Source organism: Mobula birostris, chromosome 2 (genome assembly GCF_030028105.1).
Source record: "Mobula birostris isolate sMobBir1 chromosome 2, sMobBir1.hap1, whole genome shotgun sequence".
Lineage (NCBI taxonomy): Eukaryota > Metazoa > Chordata > Chondrichthyes > Myliobatiformes > Myliobatidae > Mobula > Mobula birostris.
In genome coordinates, this window is record NC_092371.1 from 57,538,296 (window position 1) to 57,557,056 (window position 18,761).

Sequence of the window (18,761 nt, forward strand, 5' to 3'; positions counted from 1 at the left end):
TTTATATGGAATTGTGTGCTTGTGACTTGTTGCTGTGTCTTCTTGCTGGTTGAGTTTTAAGAGAAAGGCTTGTTGTCAAACTAACACTGATAAATTGCTGCAATTAATTCTATAAGCCATGTGCCCCAACCACATTACAATAACAATGGAAAAGGTTAGATGTCGAATCTTGTGAAAGATATTGATAAGTTTTTAAAATCCTTTTTATTCTGTCATCTTTCCCCTTCCTTTCCAGTCTTGAAGAAGGGTCTCAATCCAAAGCGTCAACTGTTTTTTCATTTCCATAGTTGCTGCCTGACCTGCTGAGTTCCGTCCTCCATTTTGTAGGTATAGCTTCAGGTTTCCAGCATCTGCAGAATTTTTTGTGTTATTGATAAGCTCTGTTTAGAATGGCACAAAATCTACTTAAAGCCTTGACTGTCTAGGCAAGAAGCAAATATTCTTTTACACCCCTGACTTGAGCCGCTTTTTTCTGGTTAGGAGGTATGAAAATTCGTTAAGTTTAACCATAGTTCAGAGTAACAGGTTCCTTGTGGCTCTGATCAGTACTGGTGTACTGAAGAAACCACGATTCAATAATTCCACCCCCAATTAACCTTCACAGTGAGAATCTTAATACTAAATACACTTGAACAGAAACACAGTAGTGATGTAAGGAGACATAATTTCCAAGGAAACACCATGCAGCTGTGGTTCCGGCATATGTGCAGAGGAATGTGTTTCCTTCCATCCCTGGAACATTATCAACCCTGCAGGTATTTCATCAGTAAATGCTGTCGACAAATATTATTCATGTTTTGTTTCTGTGTGCATTACACTTTCTTCTGTTTATTAGCCAAATTATTTTGACAAAACTAAAAAAGTCTTTTAAATTAGTTTGACCATTTTCAAATTTTGGTAACTTACAAAGAAGAGGTGTAATTTCCTCAATAAAAATAAATTCAACTATTTTCCTATGTTTCACACAAACTTTAGCATACCAAGCTACTAATACTATTGCAAACTTATTTTTTTTAAGTGTGAAATATATGAAACACAAATATGATTTGTTCTAATTTATTCATCTGTGAGACAGATGATCGGAAGGAGATTCTATATACTGGGGGGAGAAGGGGTGGGGTTGGAGACACATTAGTCCCCATTAAGCCACTCCAGTTTATTTCAGTGTGATTAATCCTACCCAATCAAGCAAACCACAACTAAATATACTGCCTTCACAATATCGGTCATATTGAACTGCAGACTACTGACAACCGTTATAGCAAGCCACTTTGCTAAATGGATCTGGATTCACTCACTGATGTCATATAATCAATATGATGGATCTACAAAACAACATGTGATAGATTACTTAGTGTCATCTGAGTTTTTGTCTGATCAACGGTGCATTCTGTTGTTGGTAGATTGTGGGACAATTTCTAAGTACAACCATATCCCCACTGTCTCCCTTGGTAGACAGGTCGAAGATCACTGCGAGGTCAAAGGAGGTCTTGTTTGATGCCCTTCTTCCATATTTGTTGGAATTGTTACATGATGAAGATTATGTTCATGATGCAGATTGATGGACGGTATCTGCATTGCATTTTCAGGCACAACAGTTCAGCTGCTGGGAGAAGGTGGTTAAAGAGCATTATGGTGATTCCTTTCCATGTGGTAATAGGATGGAGATCACTTTGTAGTTTGAAAAATCAGATTTGTCTCCTGTATTGGAGATGGTCACTATTACAATGGTTTTGATGTCCCATGTGCCCCCTTCCCTTCCATGAAGTGGGAGATAACACCGAAGAGGAGGCTGAAGAGAGCTGGTCTGTGCACAGCAATACTCACAAATTTCTAAAGATGTGCATTTGAGCTAATGTGCTACAACACTGCATAGTATGGAAACTGCAGTGTAATGGACAGGAGGGCTCTACAATGGGTATAGTTAAAGCTGCCAAGCACGTCAACTGCACCTATCTACCAGCCATCAAGGATATTGTGTACAAGAAAGTGCTGGGAAAAGGCCAACAGTATCATGAGAGGTCCCACTCATCCTGCTTATGGACTGTTTGCTCCACTCCCATCAAGGAAGATGCAACACAACATCCATGCCGGGACCGCTAGACTCAAAAGCAGTTGCATCCCTCAAGCTGTTAGGTTGATCAACACCTCCACCCATTAGTCCTCACCTCATCAGCTCCATTACCACGACATACACATCACTTAGTGTTACATATATATGTACAATTAGTCTACTGTAAGTTGTGACGAAAGAAGGTTACAAAAAGTACACATAGACTAAGATGTCAACTGTCCTGTGCTGGCACCAGTGGGATCAGCAGTTGATCTGCCACCTGTCTTCAGGAGAAAGAGAGATAAGGAAGACAATGGAGCAGCATTTGGAAATGTTAATGAAGAGACGAGAGAGTTTAACGCAAGGAGACACCGGTCTGGGTATAGTCAAGATCAGCTCCGTTTGAACCCTGAACTGTTTGAAGTGTGATGGACAGGCGATACCCCAGCAGGGGGATAAAAAGGGACAGGTTCGCTAAGGCAGGAGACACATGACACCACGAGGTAACGAGACCCTGGAAGCGGTGCGCCTCCCACAAGTCGGTGGGAGTTTTGGAGGGCTGGTCGCGGGACCAAGCCATAGACGCACAGGGTGGAAAGGTACGATCGCGGGAACCTGGTGTGTGTCCGCCCTTGCCTGGGTGCCAGGTTCACTGCAGAGGAACGATCGTATCTGAAACGGAGGGGTCACAGTCGGTGACCTCAGAAGACATTACAAAAGGCTCGCCCGAAAGCTGACTGTGAGGAATATCGAAGGTCTGTTTGGAATCCGATTTGAATATTCATTCGCTCTCTCTTTCTCTCTCTCTCTCTCTCTCTCCCTCCCACAGTGATTACTGTGAACTGAACTGAACTCAATTGAAATGAACTTTGCGTCACTTTGAAACTGGTCATTTACCCCTAGACGACGATAGAGCTTGATTGATCCTATTATCCTAGTTCTGTGTACATGTGTGTTTATCATTGCTGAACTGTTGTATTTATTATCCTTTTGATTAGAGTACTGTGTTAATTATTTCTTTAATAAAACTTTGTTAGTTCCAGTAATCCAGACTCCAACTGAGTGATCCATTTCTGCTGCTTTGGCAACCCAGTTACGGGGTATGTAACAAAGTATATAACAGTTACATGTACATTGTATTTTATGTGATTGTTTTTATATTTGTATTTATTGTGAGTTTCCTTTGTGTTTTTATTGTGTCCTTTATGCCTATTGTGTTTTATTAAGCCCCACCAGATCTAGAGTAACAATCATTTCATTTGTATAGTGAAGGATGACAATAAACAATCTTGAATATTGGTACATGATGGCTTACAAACCATAATCTAATCAAAGGTTCCATTACTGACTATCGATGCAAATGGGGATCAAGCAAGCTATCAACTCTTTTCTCAACTTTTCTCACCACAACATTGGACCCTTCTTCCAACAAGCTTCCCACCAGTGTGGTGCCGATCTATAAGACACATTAGAAGCTATTCAACATTCACTTCCTCCACTCCTGAACCAAGGTCACTTCAACCTCAAGCTGCAAGCCATGTTTGGACGTTATTGTGGATTCGCTAGAGTGTATGAATGGTGTACTGCCCTCATCAGTCACTGAAGAAACCTCAGAAATGGATCAGTAACAAGTCATCCTTAATATGGAGGAATTTCTGAAGAAGAAGATAGTATCTCTGGTAACCATAAGAGTGAATTATTTTAGAATCATGATTTTGTAGATGGAATATCTCTCTATTAATGAATCCTTAATATTCTGTGTAGAAAGTGCTTGCTTCCTCTAACTGACAGGGAGATGAGGATGTAAATCTTGAGCAGGGACATTCCATGAGTAGTCACCCTACTCTTCCCGATTCTCTTATTCCTGCTTGACCTCAGCTCTGACCTCTGGACTTCAAGTTCTGGATCCTCTAAATGTTCTTCTTCCAGCACCAGTTCTTTGCGACTGGATGCAAGATTCTGCAGCTTGCAGTGCAAAGTCTCTGATGCAAGATTTTGACTTGAAACATCAATTTACACTTATTACCTCCTTAGATGCTGCTGTAACTGATGAGTTCCTCCAGTGCTTTATTTATCTTATTTCAGATTTAGCTTCTGCAGTGCCCTTTGTCTTCTATATCTGCTTGATATGTTCTTCAAGGTGTGCCAAGACTGAATCTTACCTTGAACAGATTTATGAATCGTATCTTCAGCAGAGTAATGGTACTGTATATTTCTGTGTCATCTGTGTCATTTGGTAAATCTAGTTGTATCTACGCACAGAACTGAGACGTCATTTATACCCCAGTGTGGGCGCTCGGCATAAAGAAGTCATGAGAGCTTCCTAGAAACATAGTTTTTCTATTATACCCTTCTGATACAGGTTTAAACCTAAAACTATATATGATATGATTATGAAAATATAGCCAGGTATATCTGATAAAATTAAGAATGAATGAAAAAGAGAACTTCAACTTTTCTTACCTATAGAGAAGTGGGAGAAAATTTTCCAATTAGTTAACTCTTCCTCTATATCTGCTAAACATCCGTTGATACAATTTAAGGTGGTGCATAGGGCTCACATGCGTAAGATAAACTAGCTCGTTTTTACTCTCATATAAGTCCTGCCTGTGTTAGGTGCCATTCTGAGATAATTTCTTTGACTCATATGTTCTGGTCTTGTCCTCTTTTGGAAAAATATTGGAAAGACATATTTTATACTATTTCAACAGTTTTGCTTATTGATTTAAAACCTCACCCTATTACCGCAATTTTTGGGTTACCAATGATGGAACATAGTTACTTATCGTCTTCGGTTCGTCAGATGATTGCATTTGCTACATTAATGGCTAAAAGATCCACTTTATTGAATTGGAAAGAGATTAATCCTCCTACTACATTTCAGTCGTTTTCCCCAAACAATATCTTGTTTAAATTTAGAAAAAATCAGACAAGTGCCAATTTTGACCCTGCTGTTAAATTTGAAGAGACTTGGAGGCCATTTATTCGACACTTTCCTATGATGTAACTTGACCTTTTCCGAATCCTTTTTATTAACCTTAAATATATGGACAGAGGAGCGGAGTTAATGACATTAATAATTGTATCCAATGTAATATAATAGCCCAGCTTTCTTTAGTTTAGTTTTGTTTAATTCGGTTTACTTTTTTTTCTAATTTGGGTTTTATTTCCCCTGGCATTTTTTTCATTTTTCTTTCTATCATGTTTAATTACATTAAGAGTTTGGGAGGCTTGCTATACTTGTGTTATCTGTAGTTTATATTCGCATATGCTAATTACCAATAACGTAATCCTTATCTCTTTGTACTAATATTGTTGTTATGTTTATGAATTTGAAAATTAATAAAAAGATTGAAAAAGAAAGAAAGAAACATAGTTTTGACCCTCAAGTAATTTTTCTGTATATAAAGAGGGTATAAGCTCTCCCTGCTCAGAAAAGACTCAGAGGAACCTAATTGTTTCATGCACTTAGTGGCCACTTTATTAGGTACATCTGTACACCTGCTCATCAATGCAAATATCTAATCATCCAACACACACAAAATGATTCAGGAACTCAGCAAATCAGGCAGCATCTATGGAAAAGAGTGAACAGTTGACGTTTTGGGCTGAGACATCGACTATTTATTCAATGCATAAAACATGCAGACATTGTCAAGAGGTTCTGTTGTTGTTTGGACCAAATATCAGAATGGGGAAGAAATGTGATCTAAGTGACTTTAACCGTGGAAACGTTTGTTGCTGCCAGACAGGGTGAGTATCTCAGAAACTGCTGATCTCCTGAGACTTGCGCGCACAACAGTCAAATGCCGCAAAGAGCAAAGAGCATCCAGTGAGCAGCATTTCTGTGGGTGAAAACATCTTCTTAATGAGAAAGGTCAGAGGAGACTGGTTTAAGCTGACGGGAAGGTGATCGTAACTGAAATATCTACACATTACCACAATGCTGTGCGGAAGAGCATCTCTGAACACACATCGATCCTTGTAGTGGCTGGGCTACAGCTGCAGAAGACCACCAACATACATTTCATTGGCCTCTGTATTAGGTACAAGAGGCAAACATCCCACCCTGCAAAAACTCATTTCAGGGAGGTAGCACCCCGGCTCCCCGCAACCTCATACCGCACTCCCCCACCCCCCCCACCAGTCGACCTCCAAGGGCATATGTAATACTCTGTTTAGTGATTTTGTCTAATCTGTAAACCAAGTTGGGTATATGCAGAAAATGTGACATTAAAATATGTACTTATATTATATTATCATATTTAATCTATTACAACTTTAAGCAAGTCTACAGGGAGTTTGGCCTCATCACATAGGACATCAATGGTGTAGCTCCTTAGCAGCCAGCCAGCTAGTTTAAATAACATTAGCTATGCTAATGAATGAATGACACCTGTTAACTCACTTCAACATGTCTTTTACGTTTTAACCCACCATGGGCAATAGAAAAGTCACAGTTGCAAACAGTGCAGCGAGCAACACTGTCATTATTGTTGAGGTCGACTGTAAAGCCCGTCCACAGAGAAAACTGATAGGTCTACCTAGCAGGGGTCCCCAACCTTTTTTGCACCGCAGACCGGTTTAATATTGACAATATTCTTGCGGACCAGTGGTGGGGGTGTAAATCACAACCGGAATATAGGTGGTAAGTCAACTATAAGTCAGTTATAAGTGGCAAATACACTCAATTTCATTTCTAAAAGGGTTTATCTAACGAATTTAATATTAAACACACAGCACATATTTTCCTCACATGAATATAGTAATAAGAAAATTATAAGACAATAGCATCATAACATTTTAAGTAACATTTGGATATTAAACACACTGCACATATTTTCCTGGTATGAACATATAAAATCATTGCAACACACCAATATCGCTGAATCAGTGGGAGCCCTGGGCTTGTTTTCCTGCAACAAGACGGTGCCATCGAGGGGTGATGGGAGACAGCGATACTCGAATGGGGTTCCTTATGTCCAGTCTATTCCGCAATTTAGTTTTCATTGCATTCATTGCAGAAAACTCCGTTTTGCAGAGATATGATGTTGAAAATGGAAGCAACGTTTTCAGTGCTTCCGTGGCTATCTCAGGATATTCAGCCTTGACTTTGATCCAGAATGCCGGCAGAGATGTTATGTCAAACATACTTTTCAGCCCACCGTCATTTGTAAGCTCGAGGAGTTGATCTTCCCGCGCTGATGTGGATGACGTGTGCGTAATGATCTTGCGTGTGCTCAAGTTCAACAGTGCATGACAGGGAATGAGAAAAGGTGCAGATATCATTTCATATCGTCAAATCATATCGCTTCTTCGCAGCCCAGTGGTTGAGGACCACTCTTAGCACGAAGAGAGACCAATCTGGATGCTCGCTCTCTCCCTCTCAAAAAAATTGATTTCCGGGATATTGTATATAATTTCCGGGTGTCACAGAGCCACTATCAATATGCGGGAGACTCATGGAACTTCCGGGAAGGGTGGGATGTCTGAAGAGGTATCACCTGTACCTAATAAAGTGGCCACTGAGAGTATGAGTGTGGTCAGTGTTTGCCTACACTCTTGGGAAGACAGCAATATTAGGGCTCAAGCTGTTACTTTCTCTTCCTTGAGATCAAAATATTCAAAATCATTCCTTCATGGAAGTTGTCTCTTGGTATTTCTCTCATGTGAAGAATGACCAACAAATTGCACAAATTTGCAACAAATGGCAGAAAATTACTATGGGCATTTGAGGGCAGTGGGACACAAGCCCAAGAGCAAGGAATGAGCTGATGTTTGACCATTACTGGAGCAGACTTGGGGTCAAATTGAAGCAGCAGGAGCCGGGCCCGAGAGCAAGGAACAGGCCTATGTTTAGCTGTTTTAAGCACAGGGCCAGATTACGAAAGTTAGTGTGTCGGGGGCTTGCTGCTCCATGAGGTTTACTCCTCTCTGCACTGAAATGAGGCTGTATTCTGCAACTAATGGGCTCCTGGACCAGCTGTAGTGATGAACTGGCTTTGTGGTTGGGCTGTAGATTCACTTTGGAGAACATTAGTTCTGAGTGTTATTTGCTTAATTATTATTGTTAGCATGAGTTGTTTTTTCTTGCTCATTGGGTGTTTGAAGGTCTTTTTTAATGAGTTCTATTGGGTTTCTTTGTTTTTGTGCCTGCTTATTTCTTATAAGAAAGCAAATTTCAATGTTTTCTATGGTGTACATGCCTTGATAATAAATGTACTTTGAACTTTGAAATTTGAATGATTCTTTAGTCAGAAACGTGAGGGTCAAGGAAACATTGACTTCCATGAGGAGTCCAGGCATGGGAGAATGGCCAAATTGCTTGTCTTAGTTATGTCTCCTTCAGATTCCTTGTTTATCTCAAGGTTCAGGGAGAATGTGGCATCCCTGAAAACACACTGACAAGTGGGCTTTTGAGTTATAGGCACTCTTTTTCTGCTCACCCAAGGTTTGCAGCCTATGCTGAGTGGCCATCCCAGCAACTTAATGCTGGTAGAAACTCTCCCTGTTAGACGTAGCATTGACTGCACTCTGGAAAACATTTGAGAGGCCTGCATTCAGTTGTGAATCTGTTCAATCAGGTATTCTGATGTTAGCTGAATGTCCTTTAAGTAATGAGAAAAGCAACAAATCTGCACAATTTTCTTCGGCAACAGTCAGGAACTTCAATTTGACCTCCAGCTTATATTAGGAAGGACAGAAATGGATGTGGTGTAGATAGTGTTGCACTAGCCACACACCTCACATAAGGAAAATGTCACATGTGCTAATGTCAATGTTGCACAGTAGAGCCTCGTCCAATATCCAAATCGGCAGAATTTCACCTCGGATTAGTCATTGGAATGATCAACTCTAGCTACAAATGACGATAGGCACCTAAACAGGCCTTAATCAATCAGATTCATTGGCATGTGGTAAGTTTGTGATCTAGTATTTCTACGAGGAGCAGAACTTGCAGAGTATGCATCTTTATTGCATTTTTCTGAAAGCTGTCTTCCTTCTTCCACTCTATAGTCTCCTGTTGAGTTTCATGTGCTGCCTTTTGTCCTGTTTGCTGCAATTTGCTTATGACATTATTTAAACTTCTCGCTGAGATCACTGGCTTGCTACATTCTCAACCTGCTGCAAACTGTTTTTGCTCAGCATTTGATCTGGGATCTTTTTTTTTGTATTTGGTGAATTAGCTGAATTTTCTTACGCTGGTGTAGTGTTTAGAAGTGAAATAGTTATTTCACATCTGCCCCCACAGATGCTGCATGACTTCCAGCATCTTGTATTTTTTCGCTCCAGATTCCAGATTTGCGGTTTCTTGTGCCTTCAATTCGATTAATTTGATATCTTGAAATTTATTGATACTTACCTCAGATTTTTGAGTTAGGTTGCTTTGAAATTACTCTGAAAAGAAAGTGTTAACCTTTATGATTTGTTTTAACTTAAATGGTCTGTTTAATAGTGTTTAGAATTAAGTTAAAAAAAAACAGCCAGTACTGAAAGAGTTAATCCAAAGCATGCATCATGTGGAATGACAAGTTACCTAAAGTCAGTGTTGCCTTCTACAGTGTTTGCTAATTCTGATCATTTGTTGCGAGGCTGACATCTCCAGACTCTGTCTGATGGGAATGAGCAACCAGTTTATCTTAGGCCCTTTGATCTAGACAAAAGTGTGTGTTCTCAATCAATGCATCCACCATTCTGTATTTTAGTACCACTTGACCTCTTTATACAGTATCAGAGGTGACTTCCTGCCACTAAAAATAATATGAGCCTCAGGTCCTGGGTAACTGTTGAGGAACAAGCAAACATTTAAGCCACTTAATCTTTTCTCTGTATGTGACTGGATGTATTGGTATCTGTGGTATGTGATCAAACAATTGATACAAGAAAAAAATTGGTTCCAAGGAGTGAAGTGGTTTGATGTGTAGATATTGGAAAGAATCTGGACCTTTAAGAGCCAGCCATGCGTTGCCTAGAATATCAGAAATTCAGCCACAGATTGAATTTGGGTTCAAAACTTTTCTGTAATATCTGAAATATTTGCAAATTCTATTTGATGTTATTGTTGATGTTGGTTCTTATAGAAAATGCACACCAAGTTAAACTTATAGTTTGGAGGATGAATAATAGTAACATTTTAATTTCTTTGTATTCAAACAATGGTGGTGGATGGATTCCTTTGTCCTATTGTAGGATTTTGTGAATAAAACATGCAAGAGTCATTTTGGGCAAATTGGGCATTGATTGCAATTTGGGCATCGAGGGAGAGGGTCTCCTGGAGGAGGGTGTATGATGTTGAAAGACCCGAAACACCCAATGATTCCTGGAACATCACTGAAGTTGTGTCCAGAGGCATCAGTAGATGTATGTACACAGCAGTATGTGCTTCAAACTACATTCATCTCCTATTATATTTCAAAATACACCAAGGTTTATCAAACAAAACCAAGCCAAAATATATAGATGTAAACAAATCCTTAACTCATATCTACATGACATGATGCCTGAAAATTTACAATCAGCTTTAAAGAGGCGTAAACTCACTGTTGTTGAAAGAAATATCGTAATCCACAAGCCTGTAATAGATTTTGTGGTAAGGACTTCCCTTTTTTGAATTCGATGCTGTCAAGGGAAAGTGAACAGAAACATTGGTAAACAGTAGTTGTAATGCCAATGGTGTTTTTCGGTTTTTGGCATCTGGTTGTCATTGGAAAGGGTAGCATTTATTGCCCATTCCTAATTGTCCTTGAAGGTGGCGGTAAACCACCTTCTTAAATCTTTCGGTGAAAGCATTCCCAAAGTACCGTTGGATTGTGGGTAACATGAATGAGACTCAGTGACAATAAAGTATAAGGGAAATTATTTCCAAGATAGCATGTCATCTGCTTCAGTGGGGAACTTGCAGGAAGTACTTTGGTTATGTGGTCTACTGCCTTTGCCATTTTTAGTAGCAGTGGTTGTGGTTTTGAGAGATGCTAAAAGGGTGACACAGTGGCACATCTTGCAGAGTAACTCTCACACAGCTCAGCAACCTGAGTTCAAACCAAGCATCTGGCACTGTCTATGTAGAGTCTGCATTTTTTCCCTCTGACATATGGGTTTCCTGGTGAGTTAAATGGCCACTGTAAATTACCATTATGTGTAGATGAGTGGTAGAATAAGTGGGGTTGGTGGGGGCGGGGGAGACCGATGAGAATGTAGGGAGGATAAAATGGGTTAGAGAAGGATCAGTGTAAAACTGGGGACTTGATGTGGACTCAGAGAACCAAACGGTTTACTTTGGTGCTGTATCTATGACTAAGACTAAGTCTTGGCGAACATCTGCTGTGCATTTAGTGGATAGTACCCATTACAACTACTGTGTGAAGCTTATGTAGAAAATTAGTTTTCTGGGTGGTGGATGGATTCCTTTGTCCTACTGTAGAATTTTCTGAATAAAACATGTGAGAGTCATTTTATGTGCTTATCAAAAGCCGCAGCCCTTTACTTCCATTACGGACAAACCAAAAGCCTTACACTGATGTTATCATGTCAGACGCCGTCTCATAAAGTGAACACAACAACTCAGTGATGGTCTTAGTGAATTATGCAGAACATTTTCTATTTTGAACTATATATGTCATCTGTCACCCATTACATTATCCTATACAGCACCCACCCCACCCCCCGACGCCCAGAATTCACCAAGACCGGTATTGTGAGTCTGTCTAGAACTCATACGAGCCTCCTGGCTCAAGTTCCATGTGCCTTGATTGGAGTAACAAGAAGTCCCTATGGCTTATTCATGCTTACCCTTCCTATCTACAATAAAGGTCTTTTAGCTCTGTTCCAAACTGCGGAATGAGCCATTGTAAGGGAGCCTAAGGTGTTGTTGATGTGCATCATGGTGGACAAAAATGAATGAGGTAGAACATAGGTCAACTGGAAACCAAGAGTTTGGCACGTCATTATGGGAGTAGGAGTAGGTGGAATAGGTGCAAAAGAATTGAGTTTACTGAGGAGGGTGGAGTGCTGATGAGACGCCAAACTGGCAGTCATACCATCAGGAATAAAATCACTCAGCATCCGTAGTGGCTGCCAGTAAACCAATTCAGTTGTGGGGGACTGCAGATCCACTTTTGGAGTCATTCTGAGGCCCAGCAGGACCCACAAGAAATGATCGTGCCAACATTTGTCAATTAGGCAGGCCTTTAGAGCTGCCTTTAAGGAACAGTGAAAGTGCTTGCACAAGCTATTGGACTGTGGGTGATGCAATTTAACACCGAGGTTCTGGGCCATTGCACCCTGGAGGTCTGACATGAAATGGGGACTGTGATCAGAAGAAATACCAGATGGGGTGCTGAACTGAATGACCCAGGTGCTGATGAACGCCTAAGCCAAACCCGCAGCCATCATGGATGCGATAGGGTCAGCCTCTGGTCACCTGGTGGTACGGTCCATCATTGTAAGGAGATATGTGAAACTGTAGGAGGGGGGAAGGCAAGGACCAACCAGATCCATATTGACGTGGTCAGGGATCTCAGTGGGTGCTGACGGCGTCCACACATGACAGTTAATTTTCGCTCAGTGACGCACAACACTGGTTGCACTCCAGTCTCGCACATCGACCATTCAAGTATGTGTAAACCAGGTTAATTAAACCCAAAGATGTACTGTTAGAAAGCACAACCTGAGGAGGGATGAAAACAAGGGTTATTGATCTTAAAAAAAAGAGAATTTGAAAAAAAACCTGCTATGCGAGGGCAGGGCAGGCTGGACATGGGCACGGACAAAGAGAGAAACACAGCAACAATCAGAAGCTGAAGACGTGAACTGTTAAGAGTGGAATTAGTAGTGGTATCTTTTCCCTACTAACTTGAAAACAAGGGTGAAATCCCTGGAGGAGAGACAATAGTGATAAAAGATTTACTGAAGCTACAGCTATAACACGCAGCAGCTATAATGAGGCAATATCAGCAGAAACGAGTGTCCAAAATCCCTACTGTGTACTCAGGAATTAGTTCTGCAAAATCATAAAAAGGATTTGGTCAAGTTTTTGTACAAGTTTGTGAATTGACTTTCTGTAGATGATAAACTATTTAAATCCAGTGATCTAAGAAACAAGATGGCGAGCCACCCAAGGTGAAGAACCAGCATGGGAATGAAATGTGTCATGACACAGAGGATTTAATACCGTTGGATGTATAAGTTTATTTTCATTCGAGGAATCCGAATTTGATTTTCTGCAAGAACTGATTATTTTTGCAAAGACTTGGATAAGTTACTGAATGTGATTTAATTTGATTAAAAGTTATGATGTTGGAGAATTATCATGAAAGGAGTTAAACTGTGTATATAATTTTTTTGAATTTGAATTTAAACTTGTAGATATATTACCTGGAACTGAAACTGAAGTTAACTATGATACTTAAGAAAAGGAATTATATTTGATTTTCTAACTAGCTAGGGCTAAGTAAAAAGGAAAGTTTAGTCTGTAAACTTTTAAATCGGGAATAACACTAGATCTAATTAGTCAGAGAGATTAGAGTAATAAAGGAATCTCACTGATTCTAATTATGAAAGAATTTGTTCTGGTTTGATATCTAAGATTTAGAACCTAAACAGAATGTTGGAATTTTGAATTGTACATGCTCCTGTAAATATTTTGTACATATTGTTTTTTCTTATAAACAAAACCTTATTTCCAAAAGTAACGTAATAATATCAAATTATAACTCAAGTCTCTGGGGAGGTCTTCTCTGCCTCTCCAGGTAATGTCTGTCCTGAAACATTTGCTCTGGGGAATGAGTCTCCACAGGTACATCAAGTGGGTCATTAGCACTGATGACAGTTTTATATTCACTGTCTCCTTCCAATACCTAAAATCTTCTGATGGCCTACCAGCACCTAGTGTAATTTGATTTTCTTAAAAGAGTGCAGCGTCCAGTCACATGTGATAAGACTGGTGCCACACAGGTGTTACACATGCGATTAGGAGCATTGTCTTTAAGGACACTATGCAAAGGGAGCATAAGTTCAGCAGCACATGGAATGAAACAGGAATAGAAATTCACCAAACCTAAGAACTCTTGCAGTGTTTTGGTAGTGCAGGGCAATGGAAAGTACACAATAGCACTGACTTTTGACAGCAGGGGTATTGCCCCTTCTGTGGAGATTGGTGGCTGAGAAAGTCAATTGTAGACAACCCGAAATGGTACATAGCAGGTACAATGAACAACCCATGTAGCTTAAGTGACTGAAATGTGTGCGGAGATGCGATAAATGTTCGGCTTTAGATGCGCTGGTGACAAGTATGTTGTCCAGGTAAACAAAATCGAAGACTCTTAACACAGTTCATTTGTCACTAGAAAGTCTGTACTGCATTTTTTCAGCCCAAACAGCATGGACAGAAATTCAAATAAGCCAAATGAGGTTATAATAACAGCTTTGGGAACATCCTCAGCTCGCACAGGCACATGATGGTAAACCCTGACTAAGTCCACTTTATAAAAAAATTTTATTTACAGCTAAATATGCTGAAAAGTCTTTGTTGTGTATGTGGCCTGTTTACACAATTATGTTATTAATAAAATCGCGGGAGATGGGAGCTAAGTTTCATGGTTCTTTACTGGTAGGGTCCAAACTTTTACTCACACACACGCCTAATAGCGCATGCAACGACATGTTACTACAACATAAAGTAGACCCTTATTATAATGTAGGCTATATGGTACACTCCTACCCTTTTATTTTAAAAGTGTATCAGCTGTTTTTTTTTTAACTGGGGTGCTATGCTAAACAAATATGTTCACCCTTCACATACAAATGCCTACCATTTGTTTTACAAATTATAACAAAGTAACTTAATAATATCAAATTATAACTCAAGTCTCTGGGGAGGTCTTCTCTGCCTCTCCAGGTAACGTCTGTCCTGAAACATTTGCTCTGGGGAATGAGTCTCCACAAGTACATCAAGTGGGTCCTCAGCACTGATGACAGGCTCATCTGTAGATGAGGCTGATGTGGTCACATCAGGGGAGTTTGGGTAAGGTGTTGTTGTGTTTTTCATCTGAGCATCCAGGATTTGGTCCACATGATGTCTCCATACATTCTCTCCCACGTTCACTGTATACATCTGTGGCCCATCTATGGCAGAAGTTGTACCCAGCTGCCACTTTTCAGTCTGGTAATCACATGCAAGAACTGACTGTCCCACACTAAAGCTCCATGTTGACTTAGCATTCAAGTGTTTCAGCTGCTTGTTCTCCACATCACGACGTACATCTGGTTTGAGAAGATCCATGCGGGACCTCAGGTTCCTGTTCAGAAACATCATCGTGGAGTCTGATTAGTGGTTGCATATACTGCATTACGATAGGCAAGGAGGAAGTTGTCAATCTTGTGTTGCAGTGGTCAATTTTCGCTGTCCGTTGCCTTGATGGCTTTCTTGAATGTCTGCACAAATCTTCCTGCCAAGCCATTTGTGGATGGATGGTAAGGGGCAGATGTAAAGTGCTTGATTCCATTGTTCTGTACAAAACTTTGGAATTCTTCAGAGACAAATTGTCATCCATTGTCTGTGCAGATTTGTTCTGGTATGCTATTCCTGGCGAACATGGTCCTCAGAACTGTAGTGGTCTTTTCCAATGTGGTTGTCTTCATCTTATGACCTCTGGCTATTTGGAATATGCATTGACGGCGATTAAAAAGGTAGAGTCCATGAAAGGTCCAACAAAGTCGATGTGCACCCATTGCCATGGTGATTAGGGCCATTCCCATGGATGGAGAGGGGCCTGTGGTGGGTGTTCTGGATCTTTTGACATCCAGAGCAGTTCTTGGTCAAGTCCTCAATCTGTTTATCAATTCCTGGCCACCACACACAGGCATGGGCAAGACTTTTCATCTTCATGGTACCCAGGTGCCCCTCATGCAGTTCCTCCAGCACTCTGGTGTGTAGCTTGGGAGGAATCACAACTTGTGAACCACACATTAGTGTTTCCCGACACACTGACAACTGCTCCTTCCTTGCTGAGAAGGCTGTATAGAGTGTGTCACCACACGCTGGCCTGGCCATCCCTCCACCGTGATGTCATACACTTCTGACAACATTGGTTCATTGCGTGTTTCTCTTTCAATGAGGCTGTTTGTTACTGGTAATTGTTCAACTATTGTTGTGTGAAAGACCTCTGCTGAATCCATTTGTGTAGTTATCTCTGAAGTCAGCAGTGGTAAACGTGACAAGCCATCTGGATTGCCATGTTGCTTGGTCCCCTTGTGTTCAATGTTATACATGAGACCTCCTAAGAAAAGAGACCATCGCTGCAGCCCTTTTGCTGTCATCACTGGAGCGCTTTTTCTTGGGTTGAAGATTGACACAAGAGGCTGATGGTCAGTCAACAGAGTAAACTTTTGGCCATACAGGTAGTGACTGAATTTCTTGACTCCCCACACGAGGCTTAGGGCCTCTCTGTCAATCTGTGTGTAGTTGCATTCAGCTGAAGTTAGCATTCTTGAGGCAAAGGCTATTGTTCTTTCTGAGCCTTCTGGAAATTTGTGACATAACACAGCTCCTATCCCATGGGGCGAGGCATCACAAGCCAGATTCATAGGTAAGGAGGGGTCAAAGTGCACGAACACCCCTTCTGAAGTTATGAGTCTTTTAGTTTCTTGAAATGCTTTCTCATAGCTCTCAATCTACTTCCATTGTGTCCTTGTCTGTAATAGTGCATTTAGTGGGTGTAGGACTGTGGATAGGTTAAGCAAAAACTTGTGGTAATAGTTCACTGGACCAAGATATGCTCTCAGCTGAGACACATTTTCAGGTGGTGGTGCCTTAAGCACCACTTCTATCTTGTCTTGAGCCATGTGTAAGCCATCCTTGTTGATCACATGCTCACAGTATGAGATTTCCTTTTAGCTCTGAGCCCATATTCTCGTAACCTGGTGAGCACTTGTTCAAGGTTAGAAAGATGTCTATCATCATCTTTGCTGGTGACAATGATGTCATCCAGGTAACACTGAGTCCCTAGAATCCTCTGCAGGACCTGGTCCATTGCCCTTTGCCAGAATGCAGGAGCTGATGCTATCCCAAACACCAACCTGCTTTGTGTCCTTTGTGTGTATTTATTGTCAGGTATTTCTTGGATGCTTCATCGATTTCCATTCGGAGATAAGCCAGGGCCAAATCAATTTTTGTGAAATGTTCCCCTCCTGACAGGGAAACAAAGATGTCCTCAATACGAGGTAGAGGATACTGTACTGTGCGGAGAACTGGATTAACAGTCACTTTAAATTCTCCATATATGCACACCTTGCTTGGTTTACCTGGTTTTGTGCTGGAGGTCTCCTTCATCACTGGAACAATAGGCGTGGCCCATTCACTCAAATCCACCTTTGACAGGACCCCAGTCTGCTCCAGAATTTTCAGCTCTGCCTCTACTGTAGGACGGATTGCATATGGCACTGGTCTGGCTTTGTGAAATTTTGGACATGCATTTCCCTCAATCTCAGTCTTTGTCTTCATGCCCTGAAGTGTTCCTATTCCTTCCATGAACTCTTCCTCAGAGTCAGCGAGTATTTGTGACAGTCTCTCGGATGTAGCCTTGCTGCCCTCCTTTGCTGACACATCTAGTGCCTCGATGTTGTGCCAATGCAACTGGATTTTCCTGAGCCATTCACGTCCCAGCAATGGTTGTTCTCCATTTTTCAGCACTTAGAGGTTCAGCTGCTGTTTTTTGTCTCCGTAGGTCACTGTCACTTTAATTTTACCTTTCCGATGCACTTCCTGTCCTGTGTAAGTCTTTAGCAGTAGTTTAGTTTGTTTCAGAGGTATGTGAGAAAACAGTCATTTGTGTTCGTGTACAGAGGTTACTGTTAAACCTGAGCCTGTGTCCAGCTCCATTTTCAGTCTCATGCCTGCCACTTGTGGAGTGATCCATATTACTCTTCGATCATCTGTCTCTTTCACACTGTGAAGTTGCAGACAAGACAATTCACTTCTGTTTGAGTCATTTTCATCAGAACTGCTTTCGTTCATTTTGTGTACATTGTTGTATTTTCCTTTCTGGGGTCTCTTGTTTCTCTGTATTTTGTCCTTTTTCTGCTATTTACTAGCTTTGCATACTCTGCCAATGTGGCCCTGTTTGCCACAGTTTCTGCATTCTTTGTCTTTAAACCAACAGTCCTCGGGGTCATGTGACATGTTCCCACAACGGTAACATTTCTTTCCTTCATTTCTGTTCAGTGACGTTTTATTTGTAGCACATTCCAGAGATTGTTGTTGTACCCCTGAAGCACCCCGTGCTGCTATTTCCAATGATATTGCAACGTTCAGCACCCCTTCTAAGGTAAGGTCTATTTCACACAGGAGGTTCTTCTGTGTGGTTTCACAGTGCATGCCATATATTAACCTATCCCTCAATGCGTCTGATAGACCAGCTCCAAATTGACTATGTTCTGATAATTTGCACAATTCAGCAAAATATTCAGAATTGCTTTCATTTTTGCTCTGATTCCGTTTGTGAAATTTAAATCTTTCAGCAATGACCTGTGGTTTGGGGTTTAAATGCTGTTGGAGAGTATCTACTATTTGCTTGAACATTTTGTCAGCTGGCTTTTCAGGGGTTAACAAGCTCCGTAGCAGCCGGTACGTTTTTGCTCCATTAATACTGAGTAAGACACTGGCTTTCTTTTCATCATTAACACCATTAACATCACAATATAACTCCACACT